This window comes from Protopterus annectens, chromosome 17.part0, assembly GCF_019279795.1.
Source record: "Protopterus annectens isolate FY-2018-M chromosome 17.part0, PAN1.0, whole genome shotgun sequence".
Classification (NCBI taxonomy): domain Eukaryota; kingdom Metazoa; phylum Chordata; order Ceratodontiformes; family Protopteridae; genus Protopterus; species Protopterus annectens.
Window position 1 is genome coordinate 47,379,596 of NC_056751.1, and position 27,309 is coordinate 47,406,904.

General features: G+C 38.2%; 1 protein-coding gene across 6 annotated transcripts in view; it reads right to left on the reverse strand.

Moving 5' to 3' along the window:
* Positions 1 to 27,309, reverse strand: part of MAPK10 (mitogen-activated protein kinase 10) — a 2,349,270-nt gene that overhangs the window by 736,595 nt on the left and 1,585,366 nt on the right. The window lies entirely within an intron of this gene.

A 27,309-nucleotide genomic window follows, 5' to 3' on the forward strand; every position in this document is an offset into this window, starting at 1 on the left:
ACCCAACAGAACTAAAACCTGCTCCTGAAGGAAACACACACCTGTCTGGTGGACATCCTCTATCAACAGGCTTTACAACAAAAGGAAGAAACTGTTGTCCAAGGGTATAAAGGAACAAATTCCAAATTGGAAAAACTCCCTCCTTAGCCTCAACAAGCAAATTAGATCACTAGTGAAAACCTCCAAAGCCAATTATGAATTGAAACTAGCTTCTGAATCAAAAGGAAACCACAAAGCCTTCTTCAGTTATGTCAGAAACCTCCATCTGATCTTACTGACATAGCCAACTTGCTCGCAGATAGGTTCAGACCAAACTTCAAACCCCTGTCCCCCCAGGACCTTTCAACATCCCCAATACTTGTCCTGCAACTCACATCTCCATAGATCAGGTGTTAAAGACCCTATCCAAGGCAAAGAACACAGCTTCCATGGGACATGATAGTATCCCAGGCTGTATTCTGCACCATCTCCAGCAAGAACTAGCTTCACCATTGAGTACCCTATTCAACCACAGCCTAAGTACAGGCTTCATTCCAATAGAGTGGAGGAAGAACTGTCATTGTCATCCCCTTGCACAAAGGTGGTGCCACTACTCATCCTGGAAACTACTGCCCCATTAGCTTGACAAGTCTGATCTGAAAAGCCATGCAGCATATTATTATGGATCTCATAAACAAGGACACAGGCAATCTCCAAGCACATGACCCCACCCAGTTCAGATTCATCAAGGACAGTTCTTGCCTGTTTAACCTGGCTGACTTCTTTGAGACTGTCACCAAGGCCCTGGATGAGGGAAAGTCAGTACGTAAGCTTACCTTGACTTAGCCAAAGCCTTTGACACAATCCCCAATTTGGGCATCCTCGAAAAGCTAACACAACTTGGTATAAATCCCTATCTCATCAGTTGGATGGCCAACTGGCTCACCGATAGGACCCATAAGGCCAGAATAGATGCTTCCATCTCTGATAGCAGACCTGTCACTAGTGGAGGTCCCCAGGGATCTGTCCTGGGACCCTTACTGTTTGGCATCTACTTCTCAGAGGTCCAGGAAAGGAATAAAGGCCTGTGGCTGACCAAGTTTGCAGACAACTGTAAGTTGGATGCTGTCACTGACTCCCCAAATGATGTTAACATACTGCAAGAAGGTCTCACAGCATCTAATGATTGGTACCAAAGTCATGGCCTCAAGGTAATTGCAAAAAAGTATCATCATACCATTCGGCAAAAACATGACCCCTACTGATTACCACATCAACAGCAACCCCCCCTAAGTATACAACCTGTGGTGAGAGACCTGGGTACTCAGGTTGACAACAATCTCACATTTGACCATCATGTAGTGGTAGTGGTTCATCTCAAAAGTACAGAAAAAATGACGTATTATCTCTCTATGCTCCTCCCTCAGACCAATAATTGAGTTTTGTATGTACCTCTCCAAACATCTGCACCAACTGGAAAGGCCACAAAAATACTTCACAAAGAGAATCCATGGCCTCCAACACCTGTCCTATGTGGATAGGCTCAAATCACTATCACTCTACTCGGTATTGTGCATATTGCTCAGGGGTGATCAGTGTCTCACCTACAAGGCAATGTTGGAACCTGCCCTACTAAAAATGCTCCATATCCGCAAGTCTAACTCCTTGAGCATTACCCGCTTGAAAGGCCTGAATCTAATATGTGACATCAACAAAACCTGCTGGAGAGACAGGTTTGTCTCCCAGAGGCTGCCCCATCTCTGGAATAGACTTCCCATACATGTCAAACAGAGTACCTCACTGACACGCTTCAACTGCAACCTTGATGAGTGGATGGGAAACCACAAATTTGTCCCAGGGGTTCCACCTGTGTCCCTCACTGACAGGGGTGACAGGTGCTGACTGCGGTTTCTTTTTTGAAGGTAAACTCTTGGCTAGGCTTGTAAGAGCCCCAGGGCCATTAGCCTAATAAAATCCTAAGATCCTATGTTCATTATTCTTATTGATGTAGTAGCCTTTTCGCTGTAAGGGTTGATTACCAAAGTCTGTTGAACCTGATATGAGAAAAGATAAAGGTCCAGAAGCTTCTGGAGAATAGTCCTTGTAAAGCTAGTCCCTGACCTGGAAAGGAATCTATTTTGTAATGCTTTGTAAGAGTATGTACAGAGAACCATGTTGCTCCCTCTAGTATGCTTCTAGAGTCCATCTCTTTCAGTATGCCATCATAGAAGTCAAGGTTGTAGTAAACTGTGACTTGATGCTGCTTATACTGGATTTGCCATGGTAGGAATAATAAAAAACAATAGCTAAGGACAACCATCTTGGAACAGACTGTTTTGAAATGGGTTGTCATTTATTTGCCCCATTATAAGAAGCAAACGTCTGATTTGCTTTTCTAAAGGGCTTAGTTCTATCTATGCTGCCTATGCATGTCCAGAGTATGTAGAGTCCTTTTTTCCCTGGTTCTGAGGCCCTGAGTAGAGCACTGAAAGATTGATGGCATGATTCAAAGTAAACTCTGTAACAACTTTGGACATGAATGAGAGATTTGTTCTAACCCTTTCTGTATGGAATCAGTGCAGATGTCAGAGAAATAAGAAGTACAGTTGTCCATGTAATGAGTAGTTGTAAGTCTGCCTGATAAGCTGGTTCAAAGGGTGATACAGTTAACTTTCCGTCACAGTTTTTTTAAAACAAGAAACATTTTTATTGAAGTATCACTTATGACATAGGCAATCATACATTTATATAAATGAAAACAAACCATATTGGCATATTTTCAGTTGAAACATTGTACATGACTTATAATCTATACAGTCATTTTCAATCAAACATTACATGGCTCATTCAACTCCTGCCTTCCCTTAAACACCATTCCTCTTCCAAAACATTATTCTGCATGTATTGTTACCATAATTCCCATTGTTTTGTACATAATTTGCTCCTACCCTTTTCTAAATACCCCACTTACAGTACTTTTATCTTTGTTACTATATTCACTACTTCTTGTACAGTTGGTTTAGACTTTGTTTTCCCTTTTCTAGTTATTGTTTTTTTGGTAGGTGCCAGAATTAAGCTCAGTAAGGCCTTATTATGTCTGGCCAATTTCAAGTCTGTATCACTATTAAAAAAAAAAATTCCTTAGTTACACCAATTTGCTCACCCAGTATTTCTGACAGAGTAGTATACACAGATTTTTTAAAGTTTGCCAACTCATTACACTCCCAAAAATACATTCTCAATTACCTCTTTCTTCCCCATCACACTTCAAACATTTGCAATCTACCTGAGGAAAAATTCTTTGGAGTCCACTTGAGGTATAAAATATCTATGCAAACACTTCCAGGAATAAACCTTCTAGACTTTGTTGCACATTTGGGAGCCTTACATATATCCTCCCATTGTTTCTTTGTGAATTGCTTATCCAGTTTCTCTTCCCAATCCTTTCTAACCTCCTTTGATAGATTCCTATAGTTAACATGAATATTTTAGATGCCCTTCTAATTATTCCTTTTAACAGCAACTTCTAGTCTAGATTCTACCAAAAACTCTACCATTGCTGTTGTTTTGCTTAGAATCCCCCTATTTCTTTCTCTTTGCCTATACTCTGATATCAGTCCTTGCCAGGGAAGGCAATCGACAACCTGCAGTCTAAATGAATTCTTGGCCTTTTCCCATTCTTTTACCTTTCCCTCCCTAATTATTTGCTCCTGATAACTTGGTTCCTTTTTTGGTTTTCTTCAGTAAATTCCAGTCCCCTCTTGCCTTTTCTCTGTACCCTTAATTGCAATCATCCTTATCTCAGAACTTCTTTCTCCATTCCCATGTTGGCTTAGTTCTGAGAATACTTTCTGCTACTTTATGAATATAATATTCCTTGTGGTTATTGTTATTCTCTTTAAGGATCTGCATCCAAAATCCGTCTCTCCTTGTTTCTTGAGTTCCCCCCATTTCATTATTTTCCCTTTCCACTCTGAATTATAGCTTTTTGATTACACTATCTATAGGAGCCTTAACTGTGTAGCTCTGAAATATCTCTTCAAATCATGTAACCCAAACTGCATTGTTCTATTGGAAGAATGAACTTATCTCACTTAACTCTGGTCTTCTTCTCCTCCCAGATAAAATCCTTCAACTCTTTATTATTCTCCACAACTTCTCCTCTGCTTGATAAAAATATGCTTGACCCTTGTATAAAACTAAAGGGACTAAAAAGATTTTCACTGCTTGCATTTTGCTATCCACTTCCATAAAACAGAGCTTCTAATTTTTCAGTTTTTGTATTATCTTTTGTTTAGTCTGATCCCACATATGCCATAACAGAATATTTTTAATCCATAGTCCTACGTACTTTAGCAGCATAAAGTTAAGATCCCAGAAAGGGGCCACCTGTTTTCAAGAAGGCCTAAAATGCAAACCTCCCTTCAAAAACTGTTTTATCAAAAACAGAGGTGAAACAGGAAGGATCTATGAGCAGACATTTTGAAATGGCTACAAATTAAACCATGACAGAGAAACGAGAAAGGTCAGAGAAAAGTAACTCACACAAATATTTTAGAACCAGTGGTACATACTCCCTAATGGGGCCTGGGTATTGGCCAGACACCAACTAGAAAATCTTTTCCACTTGCCAATATAAGATTTCCTAGTAGCAGCTTCTCTTGCCTCCTTTAGTACCTGCTGCACATCCTAAAGAAAGAGGGGCCTAAAAGGTATCAAAACTGAATTATCCAGGCAGTTAGCTGAAGTTGTTAGAGACTGGAATGTATCAAACTCCTTTTGTTTTGTGTGAGTAGACCCCCGTCTGTGAGGACATTTGCGGTAATTGCCCTTGACCAGTTCCATAAGAAGGAATATCCAATTTTGCCTTGGCCAAAAGAGAGTTATCAAAATGATTTTTGGAGAGTCCTTTTTCAGAATTATCCTGAATATCAGTGGAAAGGGTTGAAATGCATAAAAAACATCTCTGGGAATGGGAATGAAAAAGCATATATTTTCCTTGCTTGTTTGCAAGGAGTCCTGGTGAGGATTTATTTCAGTTATCTGTTTTGAAAGGAGGCAAACAGATCTAGCTGAGGTTTTCCCCACAACAGGATAAATTCCTGGAAGACCTTCCCCCTTGTTCAATTTCCATTCACTAGGGTCTGTCCTGGTCCTGATCAGCTTGTCTGCCACTATAATTTGTTCTAATGGAATGTAAGAACCTTGGCAAATTATGGAGTGTGGCAGAGCTACCTCCCATGCTATCACAGCCAGCCAGCACTGAGGGAAAATACCTGGTGCCCCCTTGTTGGTTTATGTACTACATCACGGTGTTGTGTATAATCACATAAACCACAAATAATGAAGAGATTTTAAGGCATGAATAACAGCCAATATTTCTGATATTTATGTGCTTTGATATAGGTCTTGCACCTTTACCCCTACAGAAACTGATTCCCAAGAAAAATCTGAGGTGTCTGTAGTTACAGGTTGAGTTGCGATCTGAGGAGAGAAGGTGAGACCTAGAGTTAGAGCCATTTGTTGTTTCCATCAGTGCAGTTCCTTTATGACAAAGCCCAAAACTGAAATCTGAAATTCCAGAGACAAGGAGGATTTTTCTACATTTATCTGGAACCCCATATCTGTAAGAAGAGCTAAAACCCATGCTAACAACTCTTGACATCTGGTTAAAAACTGTAAAAATAAGTAAGTCACCTAAATAAGGAAATATAAGAATACCTTGCAGTCTGCAATGAGCTATCACTGGAGCTATACACATTGTTAACACCCTTGGAGCTGTGGATAACCCAACGTGTTATGTAAAGTACTGATAATGTGACTGAGATAAAGCATCCTTTAGATGCAATGCTACCATTAAACTCAAAGGAGGGATTACAGGTAGCGGTCTCTGAAGGGTTAGAAGTTCAAATTTTGGTACTTTCACTAACAGATTGAGAAATGAAAAATCTAGAATTGGTCTCAATGAAAGCTCTTTCTTTGAAACCTTGAAACATTCTGGAGTGGAAAGCCTCTTACCTTTGATCTAAAGGCACTAGTAGTATGACTCCTCAGGAAAGCAAGTGTTGAAGAACCTGAGGAACAAAATTATTTGAGGACCTGAGTACCATACAGGCCAAACAAAACCTCCTTATCTTATGCAGAATATAAAATTTCAGACTTTATTTCATCAGCAAACTTTTGATTACATACCCAGGCATATCTCCTCAAAACTGTATAGTAGCAGTGGCCCTAAACACAGTATCTGTGCAATCATACACAATCTTCAAAGTATGTTTAGATATTTGGGTTAGATTAGAAATAATAGGATTTATGAAGGTACTAATTTTTTCTGAAGAAAGTGCAGCAGAGTATTCCCTCAAACTGTCTACACAGCACAAAATAATCTTCCACAAATATGCCTTGTTAAGAATTATGTATGCTGAAGTGGAAGAAGAGAAATTCTCTACCAAAATTTGTACAATATGTTACCTTCTTTATCCACAGGTGAGGGCTGAGTATTAAATAAAAGTTTGTTTCCAGCTAGTGAATAGGTATAAATGGCACCTGGGTCTGATCTATGATTAGAAAACAATAATTTATTAACTAGAGGTATTTTATAAACTTTTATCTGCCTTTTTGGGCTACTGAAGGTTGATAGCCAGGATTATTACAAGCAACATTAAAATATTATCCAGGGCTTGCAAAATAGGAGGGATGGGTAATTCATTTGTAACATATAATATTTCCTCAGTTCAGGAGGAACATTAGCTTGTTCCCACAAAATACCTCATGATACCTCTCACCTGTCCAGATTTTTGCCTCATATTTTTGCTCTGTTCCTCAAAAAATTAAGGTTTTCTGGCAAATCATTGAGGATTGAAGTAAATAAATAACATTATAGAACGACCCCCCCCCCATTAATATTACAAAAACGTGCAGGCTAATTGGTCAGCGTGCACATTGTAAATCAAAGACTTATACTAATGAAAAAAGGTCCAGTCGCCCGGACCTTTTCCATTAGTATAAGTCTTTTTTTTTTTTTTTACAGCAACGGAGAACGCAAGATCTCCGTTGTTTTTTAGAAACTGTCTCGCTATGTTAAAAGAAGTTTAACATAGCGAGACAGCTTTAAACAAAGTAATGGGGATCTTCCTTTCTCCGTTGCATTTTTTAAAGCTGTCTCGCTATGTTAAATGGGTTTAACATAGTGAGACAGCTTTAAAAAAAGCAACAGAGAATCTCCGTTGCTTTTTTTAAAGCTGTCCCACTATGTTAAACTCCTTTAACATAGTGAGACATTTTGTAAAAAGCAATGGAGATCTTGCTTTCTCAGTTGCTTCCACCCACAGCTCTGATGTACTGCATAAGCATACACATGCGCAGTACATCAGAACTGCCACAGAATACCAGACAGCTGCGGAAGGGCAGCATGGAGGCATTATACAATGCCATTGTTTAAGAAAAGTAAGTGCTTTTTTTCTTAAATAATGTCATTGTGTAATAGCAATAACCCACTTCTGGGTGTGGGTAATGCTGGATTTACCCACGGTTGTCTTTGTTTGGATTTTGTACAAATGAATGTTTTAGGTAGTAGCAAATGTTTCGTATTGGTTTATTTGTTTTTAACAATGAATGTGATTGGCTGCTATTTGATTTTTAAAATGTTCAGATGATTGCTTTATTACAATCTGATGAAGGCTAATGCAGCCGAAAGCGCTCATCATTCTTATTCTTCTATCGAAATAATGTGTTTTTTTATATAAACACTTCTCCAGTTTAAGTGTTTTACCTGCAGAGAATAAGCCATGGTGTTTAGCCGAAGATTTCTCTTTCCGGTTTTGGTGTCTGTTCCTCGGCTAACTTCAGTAGTGCCTACTGAGCTCTTTTTTGCTGTAAGCTAAAAATATTGGTCCTTGACAGGAAACTTCCGACATGAAAAAATACCAGGTTTTATAAAAGGGACACACCTCTTTTAGTCTAAAAATTAAATAAAGAAATATTTTTAAAGGGCAATAATTTCCATGTGATAGTATTCCCCATGGGGACTTATCTGCCAGAAATGAACCTTGACACTGATTGCTGCTCCTGTGAAGCCTCAGAGCTGCTTCTTTTCAACGTGGTAAGAAACTGCTGAAGTTTTCTATACTCTGATTGCTGACTTGCCTCCAAGGGCCAAACCAATCATCAGTCAGAGTGCAGGTGTGGAATGAAGTCAGAGCTTTGTATCGTAGGCAGGATACAGCTCATATAGCTAAAAGGCTACTACAAAAAGTGAGAATGATTAACATCTACAAGGTCATTGCAACTACATCTGAGGTGAATGGGCAGACAGATATATATTGCTACAAGTATCAGCAGACAAGTACTGATGAATCAAGGAAAATTAATCAAACAAAATGTAGTATCATTAGTTTGGGTAGACAACATCTCTCCTTATCATTCTGTATAAACAACACACCCCAACAAAACAAAATGTAGTCAGGGATCTAGGTACTTGGCTTGGGCCTTTTCTCGTCTCTCTCCAGAAGAGAAGAGATTTGGGATGCATGCCTAGGCTTAAAACTGCCTTTGTGGTCATTAGCCTAGTACACACATATAAACCTATAAACCTCTCTTTTGACCCTCATGTGATAAAAATTGTCAGGAAATCCTTTTAGATAGTCCAGCTAATTGCAAAAAGGAATATCAAAGTCTAAACAGAAAATTAATCCCCTATCCTCAACATTGATTAGGTCAATGACTGAGTGCAATGCTCCCTTTGGGATTTAACTCACTAACATATGGGATTTAACTCACTAACATATCAAACAGTAAGTAAGACCCCGAAGGTACCTAGCCAAAAATATCATAGGCATAATGTCCATGGACAACAAAGAGATACTAGAAACTTTATCCCTTTATTCAGTGTCTTAAAGAGTTTTGAGGGGAGATCTCTGTCTCATTTATCTTGTCAACAGAGGCCATACTCTCCTGGACTTCCTTTTTGTCCCTAAATCCAGTGTCTCCATTGCTACTAGAATTTGGGACTTAAATCTTTACCATCAGATAATTAAAACACAGTGAAAGGACAGGTTAAAATTCAAGTGCCTTCCAAACATCTGGAATAAACTTTCTCTTAATGTTAAACAGTATCTTCCTTTTAACACAAACTAGATGGGCTACTATAGCAGTGATGGGTATGACCATGGTGAGGCCTGAGGGAGGGACTGGCAAGACATAAACAGTCATAACACTCAGCAGAATTGGAATATCAATGAAGCTATAAATCTAAAATATGTTTCCAGTCACAGAAGGCCAAAGGTACTCTGGGAGCATGCAAAATTAGTGTCTGAGTTGCACAATTAAAAGGTGTTACGGAAAGTAGAGTGTTAAAGAACTGGAAACAAGGTTTGTGATGGATCAAAAAATTGCATAAAGAGCTACATCTAGCAGACATAAAGAGGTACTATTTGCCCTAGGAAGAAGTTTAACTAGGGACTAAATGAAGCGCCTGCAGTGAATAGTGACTGATTTTGATGATAAATGATACCATGAGAGTGAGTCTCTAGACATGCATGTAATTTAAACACTACAAGTGAATAAAAAATAAATGGACAATGTGTTAGGTGAATAAGGCTAACTAATGGCAGATAAAGGGGTTTCAAGCCAAAGCTGTGCCAGTCACAATACAGGAGGACAACACCTCTCTCCCATGAAATTTGTAATTGTGGGGATTGTGACAATGTGAGGTATTGTCAGCTATGCCAGGAGAAGTAGGGCAGTGGATGTGTAACATATGCCAGCACAGCTAGCTGGAATTTTGTAAAGAATTATATGTCATTTATATATCAAACTGATTTGTACAGATGTTTGTGTTGAAAAATGTATCTGTAAAGCTACTTGTGTTAAAAACGTACCAATGGACAGAAAAAAAAAACATACATGTATTATTGTAACTGTTTAAATGTATATGTTTTAACAGAGGATACTGGAAGAGAAGAGGTTAATCTCAGTCCACCTAACTTTGAAAATAGTTTGAAATTAAATTACCTCGCTTAGGCCATAAAGATTGTATCTTACAGTTCTCAATGCAGCCAGAGACAAAATGTCTGTACTAGGAATCTTTCTGCATTGTCTTGGGGGGAACTAATTGCTGCTCTGGAAGGGTGGAGGTTTGAAATTGTTTTATGACTTCCAGGAGCTGTAGCAGATCTTGGCAAGGTTCTCTGTGTGTATATTATTGGCACATATGTGCTAAATCCTGACAGCTTCTAGCCAAGGGAGGTAGCATGGGAACCAGACGTCAGATGACGAGATGTACATGATGTCATTCTGAAATCCATCACTAAAAATTATGTTTTAATACTAGGCGAGACTGAAGTATCATTGCACTCTGTTTTTGTAACCTGACAGAGAAGGATCTCTCACCTACTTCATCTTGTCTTGCTCTAACAGAGAATAATAATATTTAGATAAGTCAGGAGAATATAGTGAGATTAGTTAAGTATTGTTTTTTTTCTGTAACTGTGTGGACATGTGCACCTGTGTTATGTTTCCTGTGATTGAAACTGTAGTGTTTACTGTAAAATAGATATTTAGTATTTTCATGCTATATTTAAACTTTTCATTGTGGCTGTTCCTTTACAGAATATTTTAATCTCTGAGAGTACTTATAGATATGAATGGTATCTTTCAAGCTTCTGCAACGTGACATTTTCCTAGTATATAGAGCTTTACCTGACCCTATTATGTCTGATTTATTACAAATCCTTAAGTCCATTTGTGTCAGAAACACCTGTTCAAAGGAGTGCAATCCCTTCTGCAACATAAATAAACAGGGACACTGAGTTTCATTTTTTTTCTTCAAAAAAGACTGGTAAAACCAGACTTTACTCTGATAATTGAAAAAGCACAGGATTTTTATGGAATTTGCAATTTTTGCATGAGAACAAATTCATCACAAGATGAATTTCTACTAATATTTATACTTTACAATATTGTTAGCTTGCATTTTTTGAGTGTTATGTGCATAGAATGTATATTAATTTTCAATATATTTTGATGCAGAAGAAAATTATAATGAAATCACTGTAATGATCAGAAATGACGTTTAAAAATCATGGATTTCATCTCATGAAAATGGAATTTCATTTTTTTTTGAAAACCAAAGATCAAAGTCCCTGTAAATAAAACATGCTGACGGGACAAGTATGTATCATAAGAATCGCAGTTCTAAAGAACTACCTTCCAAGCCACCTAAATTAAAGCATGTCTCTTACTCTGTTTAAACTCAGTTTGGATGAGAAATTGCAAATTCAACCCTGGTTTAGCACCCGTGTCCCTCATGGATAGTGGAATCATGTAAATATTCAAAAATTCCTTAGGTCTTATCACCCATGGGCACACATACATATACTGTAAGAGCTACACGGTTAGGCTTCATATAATTTTCACAGATCAACAGCACAGTAAGGACCTATTAACTTATTAACTCTGACTTACTTTGGAAGAAGATGACAGAGGCAGGCTATATATGCCTGTGACCCACAGTATCCGTCTAGCTTTCCTGCACTTGTGGGAATATGTGTAGGCAAACATTTTATATTTGCATATTTTGCACTCTACTTAAGCTATCATATATTTCAAAGCATGTTTGATATGTTCTGTATACCATGGTCAGTGAAGAAGACAAAGTCTTCAGTAAGTCTTCATATTTTAAGTCTGGCATTCTTTTTAAAACACTTTTTATGTGCTATACTATAGAAGGATAGTTTTAGAGCTTTGAATATGAATATGCAAATGCCTCCCCCTAAGCTAAACTGTCATTCAGAAATATAGGTTGTCTCTATTCACAAGCCTAAGTAAGACAATGTACAGAACTGCTCTTACAAACATATTCAAGAAATGCTGGTAAGTCTCCCTAGTACAGCTGGAAGACCTAATAATGTGAGTCGACCATTATGAAAAATAAACCTTAGGTGCAAACCTGAAAAAGTTAATTATGAAACTTAAAAGTGATCTGCAGGTGAACAATTTGCCTTACACCCTGCATCGTGTGTGTGTGTGTGTGTGTGTGTGTTGAGGGGGGGGGGGGGTTGTTGGGATTGTAGCCCCGCCCCGTATATACTGACTCGGGTAAACATACTTTGGAGTAAAAGGAATACTCTGAGGTTTACACACATAGACTAATCATATACTCCCCCAAACTGGAATTAATATATATTTCCTGATATTTAATATGTCTTGTAATTCTAAGGATTACAATTACTGTCCTCAAAAATGTAAATAAGAGATGGTAGAGCAAAAATGCTTTATTTGAAGCACAATTGTCAAAACCCAGGCAATAACTGAAAATTAGTACTCATGGAAAATTGCATTTTCTTAGTAAGTGCAAAACTAAATAAAGCTTTTATTTCTTATGAAGGCAGATCCAACTGCACTCTGCAAGTTGGGCATCATACATATGTACATCCTTGTAGCTATGATCATAGCAGGCCTTAGGCATTGGCCACCTAGGGCGCTGCTCTAGCAGGGGCGCTTTTCCAGTATTTATTTGTTTATTTTTCTGTAGTAAACAAATGGTTTCTTTAAGATTTTAAAATATGTTGAATGAATGGAGGAAAACACTGAAGGGTAAGACAAACTATGAGAAAAATCTAGAAGAAAGTAATCAGCATAGTGTAGGAAAACCAGGATGGGGGCACCGGGTGGTGGTGGTGGAGGCCTGTTGCCTAAGGCACCACTTTACCAAAGGCCAGCCCTTGCTATGATATTAATAAGCTGAACAAATACTTACCGATAAATCTGTTAAAACATATTAAAATGGACCACATAGTGATTAGAGTGTTTTACTGTTCATTTGTATTTTTATAAATTATTTTATAATCATTACTTGTTTTAATGCTTTCCTTCTAAAAGCATTAATGTTAACAATAAAGCGAAGCACGTCGTGGATGCAGAGGGCAAGATGTGTAATATAACTATCTGTTTATACTGTTAAGAATGAACGTTGTTTTACAGGAGGTGATTCAGTAATTTATCAGTCATTATTTTTTGTTTCTTCATTAAATGGGGTAAAGTTTAGTCAGCTCCGAGGCAATGAGGAATGGAAAATTAACTATGTGCAACTATACCATAGTTGGCTAATCCTGCAAACAGGGCTGGTCTCCAGTCTGCTGGCACCCAGCCTCCTCAGCTCTTCATTTGAAAGAAAAAAAAAAAAGGTCTTTTCCCTTAGGCTGGTGATCCAAAGCAGGTCCCTGCAATCTTCCCTACATCCTCAGCGTGAGGCTCCAAGCTATAACCACACCCCCCCCTACTCATTTCCTGAGCTCTTCATTGGAAGAGCAAAAAAAAAAAGTCTGCTGCCTTAGTCTGGAGCTCCACACCAGATCTTGACCCCTTCCATGTTCCCCTCTGCTCTTCAAATGAAGAGCAAAAAACCTCAAACAAAATTACTTTCGTTGTTCTTTTAAACTGTAGCAAGCCAAAACAGCAATCTGCTTACTGTAGCTTATCATATAACACACAGATTCACTGAACTAAATTTCTATACCAGCATTTAGAAATGCTGTTCAGAAATGAGTAGAATGCAGGAGCTGCATTTTACAATCGCACCCCCTAACACCGTTGCCCTATTCTTGCTATACTTCTGGTTCGGTTAGATGCTTGGATGCTGAAAGGAAGGCAGAAATGAACAGGATATATCTGCTTATCTCTGTCTCTCTCTCTCTCTTTCTCTGGAGAAGAATAAGGGATGAGTGTCCCGGGATGTACAGATGTGTTACACATACTTGGAGAGACTGGGGACCATTGAGGGAATAAAAGTTCACCTCTAAGATTGTCGGGTTTGACATAATGTCACTGCAGTGATAGGGTCTGACCTTATTTAGCTCATACATCCTTTTCTTTGGAGGCATGCATGGCATGCAAGGGAACTGGCTAGGGCTTACAAAAAAACTCTGAACCATCCAGTAGTCTGATGGCCCCAGGTCTGCTGTTTCTCTTTTTAATGGTTCAAAGTTCTGCTGAGTTTATAGGCTTCCTCCATAGAGAGAGAGAGCTGCCCTTGTAATGGGTTATGCCATGTATTGTCATCAGACATGAGGAACTCAGGTGGATGGAATGACTGGGGAAGTTGTAGACCTGAAACCAATGGCAGGATCTAATAAAAAAAATGATGACAATTTGCCTCACCATAAACTACTGAACTGGAATAATTGAAGAGAGCTAAGCACAATATGCTTCCTTTATTTGTTCTGCTTCACTTGTTTTTATACTTTGATGATACAATAGTAGGTATAATCTCAATAAAACAGTGTGCCAGGCTAGTTGTGGCATGTAGTCTAAATAGAAAATTGTATAGAAAGAATGTGGCAAACATGGGAATACAGTTCCCCTGTCAGAGAAGCTGTAGGGAACTTACAAATACTTTATCTGAATATAAGCTAACAATCTCACTTACTAAAAATGTTTGACACTATTGAACTAATTATGCATTTTTTTAATTTTCTTAATTTTCATTCAGTTTGATGAAAAATGTTAACTAAATTACCTGCAAGACATCCTAACAGTACAATATTTGCCCACTACCATTATCTATAAAGTTAGCACTTCAAGCCTACTTGAACTAAAAAAAAAAAAAAAACAGGGCATGCGTTGGACAGTATACTGTACAGTTTTGCCAAAATGGTATTTTCAGTAATAATAAGAATCTCATAGTCTTGAAGTCAATGAACAGCATTTCTCCTGTTTTATGTTTTTAATGTGTGTCATATGTGCAAATTTTATTTCTAAGCAGCATTTTATTACCTGCCTCACGTTATTTAAAAAGAGTTATGTACTTACCATAACTTGGAATCTGTGCTATCCAGTGTCATTATTCATCACAGATGGGTGTAGGATCCAACATCGGATCCGAGCCGACAACTAAGAAGACAGCGTCTGAGCTCAAGCTCCTCCCCTTCCCAAGATCCTTTGCTACCCACAATGCTCAAATCAAGTTTGCTGGATAGTAAAAGGAGGCAGTGAAGACTGCCTAAAAAGATGAAAGAGTACTAAGGGATACATCTCTCCATAACTCTCCGATCACCCGAAGAAGGGGGAAAGAGGGTGGGAATGTGATGAATAATGACATTGGATAGCACAAATTCCAAGTTAGGGTAAGTACATAACTGTTTATCTGATGCTATCTGTGTCAATATTGACCACGGATGGGTCAGAGTCCCCAGCTGCTAATAACCCTGGGAGGTCTCATGGAAGGATATGTTGCAGCACAGCAAAACCAAAGGAAGCCCTGCTCCTAGACACCAAGTCTAGCTTATAATGTGCAATAAAGGTATGGGGATTAGACAAAGTAGCAGCAGCAGAAATCTCATCTAAAGAAAGTTTAGCCAAGAAAGCAATAGAAGTGGCTACCGACCTAGTAGAGTGACCAATGACTGGTCCAGAAAGCTCCAGGTGTCTGATTTCATAAATATAAGAAATACAGCTGGTCAGTGGTGGCTGGTGACTTCAAATCAAAGGGGGCCAATGGGAAGGGGTGCAGCCAACTAGAAAGGGGAGGCGCTATGCTCAAAACCACAAAAACTGTCACTTTAATTATAAATACTCTTCCCTGGGTGCCAAACCATCATTATGAGAGTCCAATCAAGATAAAATGAAGTATAGAAGAAAACAAATATTTCAATGCATTGGCTGCATGACAGCTTACTTAATATCTAGATGGAAACAAAAAGGTTGTGAGGCATGAAAAAAATAAATTACTTTTTAAATACATTAATGGAATGCCAGTCAAAATCAAGTGTAAAAAAACAGCAGCAGCACTCACCTCAAACCACTTCTCCTTGCACTGCAGTTCTAATTATAATTTATATTCAGCTTTATTAAAGTACCAAGTAACATGCTGAAAGTAGCAATCTCTGTGATACCCCCACTTGTAAAAATGTTTCTTATCCAAAAAAGACCTGCTGCCTGACAACAACTATCTACTTGTTTCATGGGGAAAACATGATCAAAGTAAAAAATGAAAAGCAAACAAGAAACAAGCTCAAGATGCATTGCTTAAAGTATTACTGCACAGGTTATGGACCACACATGATAGATTGGCATTCTGTTTAGTTTACAGGTAAAGCCTGCAAAGGTGACTGCAAGTCTCCAACAAATGTAATGAGCTTCTTAAAATAATGTAATTCTGTCCTTTATTACAAATACTGTCATATGCATTTCAATACCTAAGGCTTATATGCTATCTAGTTATGTAAATATTCTCTGCATGGCAATAACAAAAAGGCTTTCAATGTTGGCAATTCGTTAACAGTATGTTTATTAAAGCTTACTTGCATCTTACAATCTCAGACAAGCTTACCTGATGGTCATTAAAGCATCTGCAAAATCAAGGACAGATGAAAAGCCACTGTAGTACTTGTGTCTACCTTGGAAAGGGGGATGCTCTGCACATTTACACTGCATAACTGCTCCTTGCCTTGCTTGGACACATCCAGAGTTACTACATGGGGGAGTTGGGTGCAACAAGTATGTCACAATTTGAAATGTCTCTGGCTGACTGTGATGGCCCTGACACATTTGTCATACCTCTCAACCTCACAGCAAGAAATCTGGACAAAGCCATACATAGAAGTGGGACAAAGGCCCAAAAATAAGGACATGTTTTAAATACTGCTCTTATAAATTTAGAAAGATAATAGAATAGTAGGTCTTGCATTAGTATGAATTTTCTGAAGGGTATGAAATCTGAAACTCAAATGTCTATCATTATTTTCTAACTTCAGTCTTTAATGATTTGCCACTAATTTGCCAAAAAAACACAATTTTATGAAAAATGGACCAAACGTGATGCAAAAATATAAAATAGCCACACAACACAGCTGGGAACCTGTCAAACAAGGGACACTTTTTTAATATTAATACTGCTAACTTGAGCAGCTGACAAAATAAAAGAAGCTACACGCATTTCTGAAATAAAAGTAATCTATAACTCTGATTATTACGTTATTTATTAATTGTAAACCCTCCATGTTTTCTTCCAAAACTGCCATTTTAAGAAGGGATTATTAGGGGAAGAGCAACATTTTGAGCCAAAATCTGGGACAGTTGAGAAGTTTGGATATGCCTAATTCTATAAAGCAATTTATTTGCACGTACCTCTCAACCTGTTAATGCAGGAAATCTGGACAAGGCCAAATATATTGGGGGAACATATAAACAGTACTAAAAATTGCTCTTGTATAAACTGAGACAGTTGATAGAATAACAGGTCTTGCTTTTTTCTGAAGGTCATGATGTCTGAAACTCAGTGTCTGATATTATTTAGTGACTTAATTCCTAAATGATTTGCCAGAAAACCACAAATTTTATGAGGAACAAACCAAAAATAAGAAGCAAAAATCTATTAATTCTGTGAAAATCTGGACAGTTGAGAGGTATAGTTCAGACGGGGCTGTCTTTGAGTATGCCACCCTTCCCCCTCACAAAATCATGGTCGAATGGAGCCTCCACCCACACCCATTCCAGTGAACCATTACTTGACTATTTCACCCCATTTACCATAAACACGTGCATACTGCTTTACTTCTACAATGATTTGAACTTCATTTGAAAGTTCTATTTTGCATTTTACAGCACAAACACTAAGACTTCTGCTAAACAAAGCAATGCAGTCTCACAATGAAAACAGACTTAGCATTAAAATTTCTCTGCCCTTGAAACTCACATTTATTGAAACAGCATTGAAACCCACATTCAAAGAAAATACATTTGACTAGTGGCAGATAAAGATTAACTTTGGGCTATTCTCAAATGATAGGCCCCTTGCACACAAAACATACATGTGTTCTGTGATGCACCTTCCTGATTGCATTAAATTATATTCCTTGTATAATACAGTACAGTTGTTAGAGGGTATTTTAAATTTATTGTATTGAACATTTTTCCAGTAAACAACGAAACAAAATGCATGCACCAATAATGACAATACTGCCCAACTGAGAACATTTCCATCATAAAAGTCTACTCAGACTTCTACAATCTACCAGTATCAGTAAATATGCACAATCTTTGCAGAAGTAAAAGTCATCTAAATAATTCCACATTAAAAAAATATGTAACTAATGAAGAGGTTGCTGCTAGCAAACAACTTTATATTTCATTGTTTCATCTACAAATAAAGTGCCTGTTGCCCTTGAGGAATAAATTGCCTATATTACATTAAAAAAGATAAGCTAGTAATATTGCAATAGGGAATGGATGGCAAATAACGGACAGGTTCATAGTTACTAGGTATCTTCGCCAAAGAGGACATTCTCAAGACGGCAGCATCCACCATGTTTACAACGCAGTACAAGATTAACAATGCATCTACATACTGTGGGAGTAAAACCCACAGAGTTCTGCATCAAAAGCAAGTACACTACCTGTTGTGCTATTAACAATGCAAGCAGTCTCAGCATAAGCAGCACTAAACTTCTCTTCCCCTGCACCTCTCAGCTCCTTGTAAAATCTACTTGACACTCAGCTGTATCTCTCAACTTTGCAGCACAAGAAATCTGGAAAAAGCCAAAATGTATTGAGGAGGGACAAAAGACAGGGACACATTTTAAACATTGCTTGTATAAACTTGGAAAGTTGCTAGAATAAAATGCTGTGTTAACACCATGCATTTCACTGGCAAGTCTTGAACCCGAGGCCCTGTGCAAAACAGTCATAGAAACATACCACTATGCCAAATCAGCTGTTTTGTGAAAGAGAGGAAGACTGAAACTTAAATGGCTACCATTTAGTGAATTCCGTTCTCACCATAGCTGTCAACCTCTTAGCACAAAACACCTGGACAAAGCCAGTAATGGGGGAATATAGCCCTCAAAAATATTCAGTGAATTCAGTCCTCACCATAGAACCTTAGCACAAACAACCTGGACGAAGCCAATAATGGAGGAATACAGTCCTAAAAATAGGGACAGATTTCAAATATTCATCTTATGAACTTAGAAAATTGCTAGAATAAAAGGTTTTGCGTTACTATGTACTTTCTGAAGAATTTTAAGTCTGAAATTCAAATGCCAGCCAATTTTATTTATTTAACATTTGTTAACCAGAAAAGTCTGACTTGGAACAAAAGCCAATTTTCAACAGAGACCCAGGGAGAAATACTGCAGACACATGTCTTTGTAACAGGGGAGGACACCAAAACAAACCCACACAAACACAGGAAGGACATGCAGACTCCACACAGAAGGCACCCCAGCCAAAAATCAAACCAGAGAACCTCTAGCTGCGAGGCAACAATGCTACCACTGCACCATCAACTATTTAAGGAATTAAAAACTCAGAAACCACAGATTTTAGGAGGAATAGAACAGAACAAAATATGGGGCAAAAATCTGCAAAACTTTCACAAATGGTGGTTGGTAGGGAATTCAGGCTTTTGTTACCTGCACCCAAGATACAGGGTACAAGCCTGAGGTATTGTCTAGCAACCAGTATAAACCAACTGGGACATTTCACACGCACACACCTGAAGTTTGATATCACGAGCCACTGCAGCTGGTGATCCAATGAGAAATAGATACATTGGAAACCACTTGACCTCTCCTAGCCTGAGAAAAAGCAACAAAGAGCTAATCAGACTTTCGAAAATTTTCATATCTTTTGAGATAAAAACATAACTGCCTATGTGCATCCAGACAACGCAACTGATAGTCCCCTTTATTGGGGAAATTAGGAAAGAACACAGGAAATTGAATCAATTGGTTAAGCTTTACCTCTGAGGCTACCTTAGGGACAAAGGAAGGATTGGTCCTGAGAGACATCCTATCCTTATGGAATACCATGGGGGGCTTAATTCACAGATTCTGCAATTCAGAGACCCTCCTGGCCAAAGTAACTGCCACCAAAAAGGCCATCTTCCAGAACAGGAATTTGAGTTCACAGGTCGCTGCAGGCTCGAAAGGTTTCTGTGTCAAAAACTGCAACACCAGAGTGAGATCCCATGGAGGGGAGGGATCCTTTACAGGAGATCTGAATAGAAAGATTCCTTTGAGGAAGGCCTTCCACAGCTTAGAAGAAAAGGTGGGACTTTCATTCAAATGGAAGTTGGAGATAGCTGCCAATTGGAGTTTAATTGTAGAGAAACTAGCCCCTTGTTGAAAAAGAGAGGCCAGGAACAACAAAATGTCAGGGATAGAACCTGAAAAGTGATCTAGATTGCGTTGTTTTGTTCAAACAGAAAATCTCTTCCATTTGCTGGAATACACCTTCATTGTAGATGGCTTTTAAGAAGCCAAAATAATGCTCTTAACTGGGGAAGGAAGCTTGGACTGGGAAAGTTCACTGGAATTGGAGGTACCAAGCAGTCAGACAAAGAGACTGAAGGTTGGAAAGAGGAAGCCCCCAAGGATGGGACATGACATCTGGAATGAGATCTAATAGCCAAGGCGGATATATCAGATGAGACAAAAGGAGGGAAAACCACGCCTGATGAGGCCAGAAGGGGGCAATTAGGATGAAAGGAGTCTTCAGACAATGAGCTTTCTGTAAGACTTTGGGAATGAGGAGAGTTGGGGGATAAGCATATAGAAGTCCTGACAGCCAATCGTGCACCCGAGCGTCCCTGGGTGACTCCCCCATTGGAGGGATCAGGGCAAAGTAGTTGCTGCATTTGTGGCTGTCTGGAGAGGCAAAAAGAACAGAGCAAGGGAGACCCCAGCGGTTGACTATCCGATATGCCACTGATGAGTTCAGGGACCACTCGTGAGGAAGCAGGCTAGATCTGCTGAGTTTGTATGCTAATACGTTATAACAGCCGGGAATGTGCATTGCAAGATGAAAGCACCCGGAAGACATCGCCTATTCCTATAGTCTCATGGCCTCTCCGCACAGGGGATATGATCATGCTCCCCCCTGCTTTTTGATGCACCTGACCATGCCATGTTGTCTGATTGAATTGCAATGGTCCTGAGAGGGAGACAGTCTTGGAAGGCTTGCAATGTTAGAATGACTGCTCTCAACTCCAGGACATTTATGCGCACTTTGGTTTCTAAGGGGGACCATGTGCCTTGAACAGTCTTTCCCCGATAATGTCCCCCACTCCAACAGGGAGGCATCCGTGGTCACCATGGCGACTACAAGAAGATCCTGAGCTTGGAGCCACCAAGCATGGTGATATCTGCAGACTTGAGAAATCTTGATGATCATGGACATGGGATGAAGGTGAGCTGACCATTGCACCACTAAGGTCCATTGCAAAACTCTCATATGATATCTGGCAAGAGGGACTAACTGGATCGCTGCTACCATTGAATCTAGCACTTGCAAGATTAAGTGAACTGTGGGACATTCCAGATCCAGCAAAAGATGGACCTGGTCCCGAATCATCTCAATTCTGCATAGGGGAAGTGCTGCAGTCTCTGACACCATGTCCAGAAGGATCCCAATAAATTCCAGGCTCTGACACAGGGCAAGATGGGATTTGGGCTGGTTGACTGTGATGCCTAGATCCTGAAAGAGACTGAGTGTGTAATCCTTAGCCAATTTGAGTTGATGCCTTTTGGGGGCCATGAGGAGCCAATCATCCAGGTACAGGAAGATCTGGAAACCTTCTAGCCAAAGATAAGTTGCCACCATTGCCATGCATTTGGTAAACACACGGGGGGAGGGTTGTGGTAAGTCCAAACGGCAGGGCCCTGAACTGGTAGTGATTGGCCACCAGCCAGAAGCACTGGTATCTCCTGGAGCATCTGTTGATCTTGATGTGATAGTACGCATCCTTGAGTTCCACTGAGCACATCCAAAAATCCTTGTGCAGATGAAGCAGAATGGACTGAAACAGTGATCATCCTGAACTTTGACTTCTTGACTGACAAATTTAAAACACTGAGGTCCAAAATGTAATGTAGGTCCCTGTTTTTTTTGGGCACCAAAAAGAAATGAGAGTAAGTTGTGGACCCTATTTGCCCTGATGGGACCTCCTGTATGGCTCTTTTCTGAAGGAGGTCTCGAACCTCTAAAAGGGCCATCTCTCTCTCTTAGGTGGGGTGGAACATCCAAGAGAGATATTTGAGCTGGAGGGGGCTGAAAAAAATGGTATGAAGTAATCCCTGGACACGAAGTTCAACACCCACTGATCTGAGGTAATACTTGTCTAGGCTAGTGGGTGGAGGGAGAGATGACCCCAACTGCCTCCAGGGTCGGACAGCCAGGTAGTGCTTCAGGAGTGCTGAGGGGGCTTCTCTGAGAAGATTTGCCGAGAGCCCTGGTTCTGCAGACCTCCTCTGCCTCTGGGGCGGCACCTGCTGTTGAAACCCCTTCCTGGCCAGAGGAAAAAGATTCCTGTGGAGCATCCTTGAAGGAAGATTGAGACCTGTGGAACATCACATCAATCACTAAAGTATTCAAAGAAATGCTCACAGCAATATAATTAGCATTTTTGTCACATACTACAATCCACTTGGGGGCATATAAAACATAATGTCTGCTGAGTATTATTTATTTTCAGGTAATGAAATACTACAGCTACACAGTTCATGTCCTGTTTATTTGTTAAGATTCACAAAAATACTTGTGAAATGTTTCAAGATTTCAGTAGTAACAAACAAGGTTTAACTTTCACTAGGGACATTCAGTTATGCTTGCATTTGTTTTTATTTCTGAAAAAATACACTGAAGTTATTTCCAAAGTGTTAAAAAATAATTAAAAAAACACCAGCTAACATCAATCTAAGACTTAATAAATTGCAGTTTTCTCAAAAAAAATCCCATTCAGAACATCTTACTCATAGTGGCAAACAGTGGCTGCCAAAAATATGGGTTATGACTCAGAAAACTAGGTTTACACAGGATAAGTATCTTCCCGCTCAATGCAGTTTATTTATTCTCAGCAAACACAAGCAGATTTCACTGTAGTTCAAAGACTTCAGGTAACGCTCAGCCACTCACCCATAAGTAGTCTGTGGCTCAAAGTTGTATGCCAAGATTTACAAAATACCCAAGAAAGTTTCAGAAAGTGCAGCCAAAATGTGTTGTTGTCATAGCTGCCCTGTGAGCTTCAGTTAGTTTATTTTCAGTGTATAATACAAAATATAACTATTCATCTACCTGTTTGTAAACCATGCTGATTAGCCCCTCCCTAAACCTACTGCCTGTACAAAATCATGACAACATGAGAAACTCCAGCTTAAGTAAGTTGAAGGTATGTTGAGTTGTCTAATTAAATATGCATGAGGGCCGCACTCACACAGGAGGAACTTGAGAATCAGGGTCAAAGTTCTCTTTCACTAACTTCTGAATGCCACCCTTATGATCTTTTAGCAAAATGTTTCATGAACCATTTTAAGACTTTTTGCTCTATAGGTCATATCACTAATTAAGGGAAAACTGTAGATGTTCTAAAATGCAGCACTGGCCAGGTGTTAATTTACTGTAATTTCTGTCCTCCAGGGCTACTCTCCATTCTGTTCAAATAATGGAATGAATTCACAATATATTTGTCTTGAGTCTGACAGTTTACTATAAGGTGAAATTCATCAATATGGCTTTTTAGATGATTGCTCCCTGCATTATTGACTTGAGTCTTTTCAGCATGTATTTGAGGCACCAGTTGATGAAATACTGCTTGATGTGACATGTATAGATATAAGGCCTTTGACATAATTCCCTACATTACATTATTGGAATGTATGATCATGCATAGTATAAATATATAAATAACGGAACAGACTTTTTAATTTATCAGGAAGACTTTTTAAGAGGTCTTATTTAAAATGTGCTGACAGTTTCTAGTAGAGTTACATACAATAGCATAGTGCAGCTTGAGTTACTTAAACTATCTGTATCTACAATTTATTTCTGTCATATTATGTGACTAACCTAATATACGAGTGATTGCAAGATCTATCCTTTCACTGAGACATAAAGGCATGTCTAATCAGCTAAATGTATTACCTTTGTACAACTTAACCTTAATCTAACCAGAATAACTTTAAACATACTTAAGTGCAGTATAAATACTGTAGTAGTATAGTTAAAACATCTTATATACCTGTCCTGTGCAGGTTTCAACTTATAGCCGGATATAGGAATATTTGTTACTGATTCTCAAACATTCAGTAATCACTTGGATTCAATAATACAGAAAGGATATTGAAGATTATAGAGTGCCATGAGTTTATCAGATCTGCTAAAGGAATAGGGGACTTATGAGAATATCAGTAGTGCTGCAATTCTGACACAGAAAAGAATTACTACCATGCTCTTTTCTTCTCCGAGCTTCTAAGTTAATAACAACTAACACATACATGTGCAATGCAACATATGCAGAAACATAAAAACTTAACAAACCAAGCAGGCAACTCACTCTGGAATATAAAAAAATATATACAAAAAACAATGATCAGATGTCAAAATGACTCAGAGAATAACATTATTAATACAGTAGTAAAGCGCTTTCATCTAAACTTGATCATAGACTTCTTCAGAACCATAAGTTTATAAAAATGGAACATTTAAGTTAATAAAGTCTTGCTGTAACACACCCCCTCAGACGTTTGTTGTGTGCAGTTTTCAGGTTAAGGATGCCATATTGCATTTGCTTTAAGAACGACCTCTATTACACAAAGGCAGTAGGTTCCTGGAAAAGCACTCCCCAAGAAAACAGAACTTGAAGCATCAGGAGTTTACAGTTTAAGAACTAAAGTTTAGTGAGGCCATTATGCATTGTTATATTTATTATAGTAATGTGGATATTAGCATTTTGTCTTGTAGAAGAATAAATTGAAAATGCAATTAAAACATGCTACACTCGAAGAAACCATGTTTTGCTCAATTTGGTAATTATCCCCATAGTTTGGTAAAATTTTGGAGTTTGTAACTGCAATTTGCTACGGTGAAGCATCCCAGGTGCCTTTGTCCCCATTTCATTTCTGATTTCAGGGAAGATGTATTAGGTGGACTTTCTTTCTGGACATGATCAAGCAGCAATAATGTACTGATATGAAGGGTTATTTCAAAAGTAAACTTCAGTTGTGGCAACACTATAGTCTTATACAGAGAAACTCATAATGTTACTTGGCAAATTATCTAATACTTTATGTCATCTGGAAAAACAGACCTAGACAGTCACCCAGCTAACGTACACAATGAGATATCAAAACATTCAGTAAGAATATATTGTCCTGGTTGCAGAATTAACTTCTAATAGATTTAAAGCATTGCATCACTTATCATTTATTATAAACACATCATTTTATAATTTTATGCCATTTATTTTAAATGACTTTGTATGGTTTAACTGTTTACTAGGGGAGGGTGGCCTAATGGTTGAGGTGTTTGCATTACAAACACAAGGTGCAGGGTTTGAGTCTCACAAGGGATAATTGTCTAGGTTTAAAATGGCTTGCAAGGGCAGTTAGCCTAGTACTAATCTATAAATCTATAAAATCTAAGAATTTTATATATTTCTTTGTTTTTAACCGGTGTGTTTTATTATTTACTGTATAAATATTATGCATTCTTGTAAATGCAATAGATAAAGCAAGGGCATTTAGAAGTTTGACCAATTGTGACATGACATCAACTACAAGACTTTTCAGTTAATACATGCTGTTCTGAAATGAAGACGTGTGCCTGTACCACTTGTGTTAGCTAGCAGCTCCTAAGCATTAAGAAGCTATTTATAATTCTAAACGTGTTCAAGGCAAAATGTCTAAAATGATATTAGTTCTGTTAACACGCCAGACCTTGATCATAATCAAATATTGCTATAACAGCACCTCTAAGACACTTCGTTGCTAATATGTATGCTCAGTCATCTGTATTAAATAAATGAAAACAAGGTTTACTGCAACTTCATTAGTTTTCATTAGCTGCTTTTAACTATTTATAGAGAGAAACAGACCACTTTCAGTAGTGTCAATGGCTTGCATGATCACTGCTTGCAGACATGCTTATTGCTGGAAGAATTTTTTCAAAGGGTTGCAAAATGTATAACTTTCTAAGCATATGCAGGCACTTTATATTTGCAGGAATAACTAAATGGGTGAATGAATAAAGTTTTGATGAGGCTGAGCTGGTTACAGTGCTTACTAATTAAAAGCAAAACAATCAACTGCCAGGCTACTGGAAACAGAAAAAAGCAAGCAAAGAGCAGCATTACTATTTGCTGTTACAGGCTATGCAGCGAATACGACTACTGGTGAAAATAAAATGACTGTATTGGTTAGTCTACATTAGGAGGAGATAATATTTATATATATATATATATATATATATATATATATATATATATATATATGTATATATATGTATATATATATATATGTATATGTATATGTATATATACATATATACTCAGAAGAACTGTTTTAGTGAACCTCCCGAACCTTCAAGTCACTAATGCTTGGCAGAGGTGTGAACAGACCATGAGGTTGATGCATCATAAATTTTCCTATTACTCTTCTGACAAGGGCAGTTGAGGTTGATACCTATCCTTCTGCCTCTGTCATTTGAAATTAACATTTAGTTCTTTATGGCTAGTTGGACAGATTATAATTTAATGAAAATGGTTAGAGAATGTTGTACATGTCACCAAAATGTAAAGCATCACTAATAACGTAATGACTCCATTTACAAGGTCTGTATGACAGATGTTGGCAGCTAGACATATTACATTTTACGAAGACATGTTTAACAGTAAATTACAGAAATTCTATGAGAAGTCACATGCAATCACAGAACTATTTAGACAACAGATGCTGAAATTCATTATGAATGTGTAACTCTTGTCATATAGGTTCATATATCTGCCTAATGCAACATGAACATTTAGAACCTCACCTCTAGTCAGGCTGTGTTATATCACTCTGAATGAGATTAACAGATAAGACTTGGCATTATACACAAACGAAAATAAATACACAAAGGTAAAATGCTTTAAATGAAAAAACAAATCAAAACTGTTTCATATGTTCTTACACACCTGTTCGCTTTAAAACACCTGACAAGAAGAAGAAGAAGAAATCTTACTGGTTCACAACTTTTCAATACTGCAGTCTGTTCTCACTAGACATGGTATGAAAACATGGTTGTTCAAACAACAGCAAAGAGAAAACCAGAAGCAGAAAAGCTAATGCATGTTTGATTCAGTTTTGATGTTAGCAATGTCAGGCTATTTATTTGGAATTAATGGCCAAGTTGTACTGTGGTTAGTTGCCGTAGGCCCACTTCCTCGTTACAGAGAGAATAATCTAATGTAACTGCTCCAAAGAAAATGCTAAAAACAAGTTTGATGTAGCACATGATAAAAAGATAAGCAATAGGGTTTCACCAAAGTTTACCGGTACATAAAACATGAAAAAACAA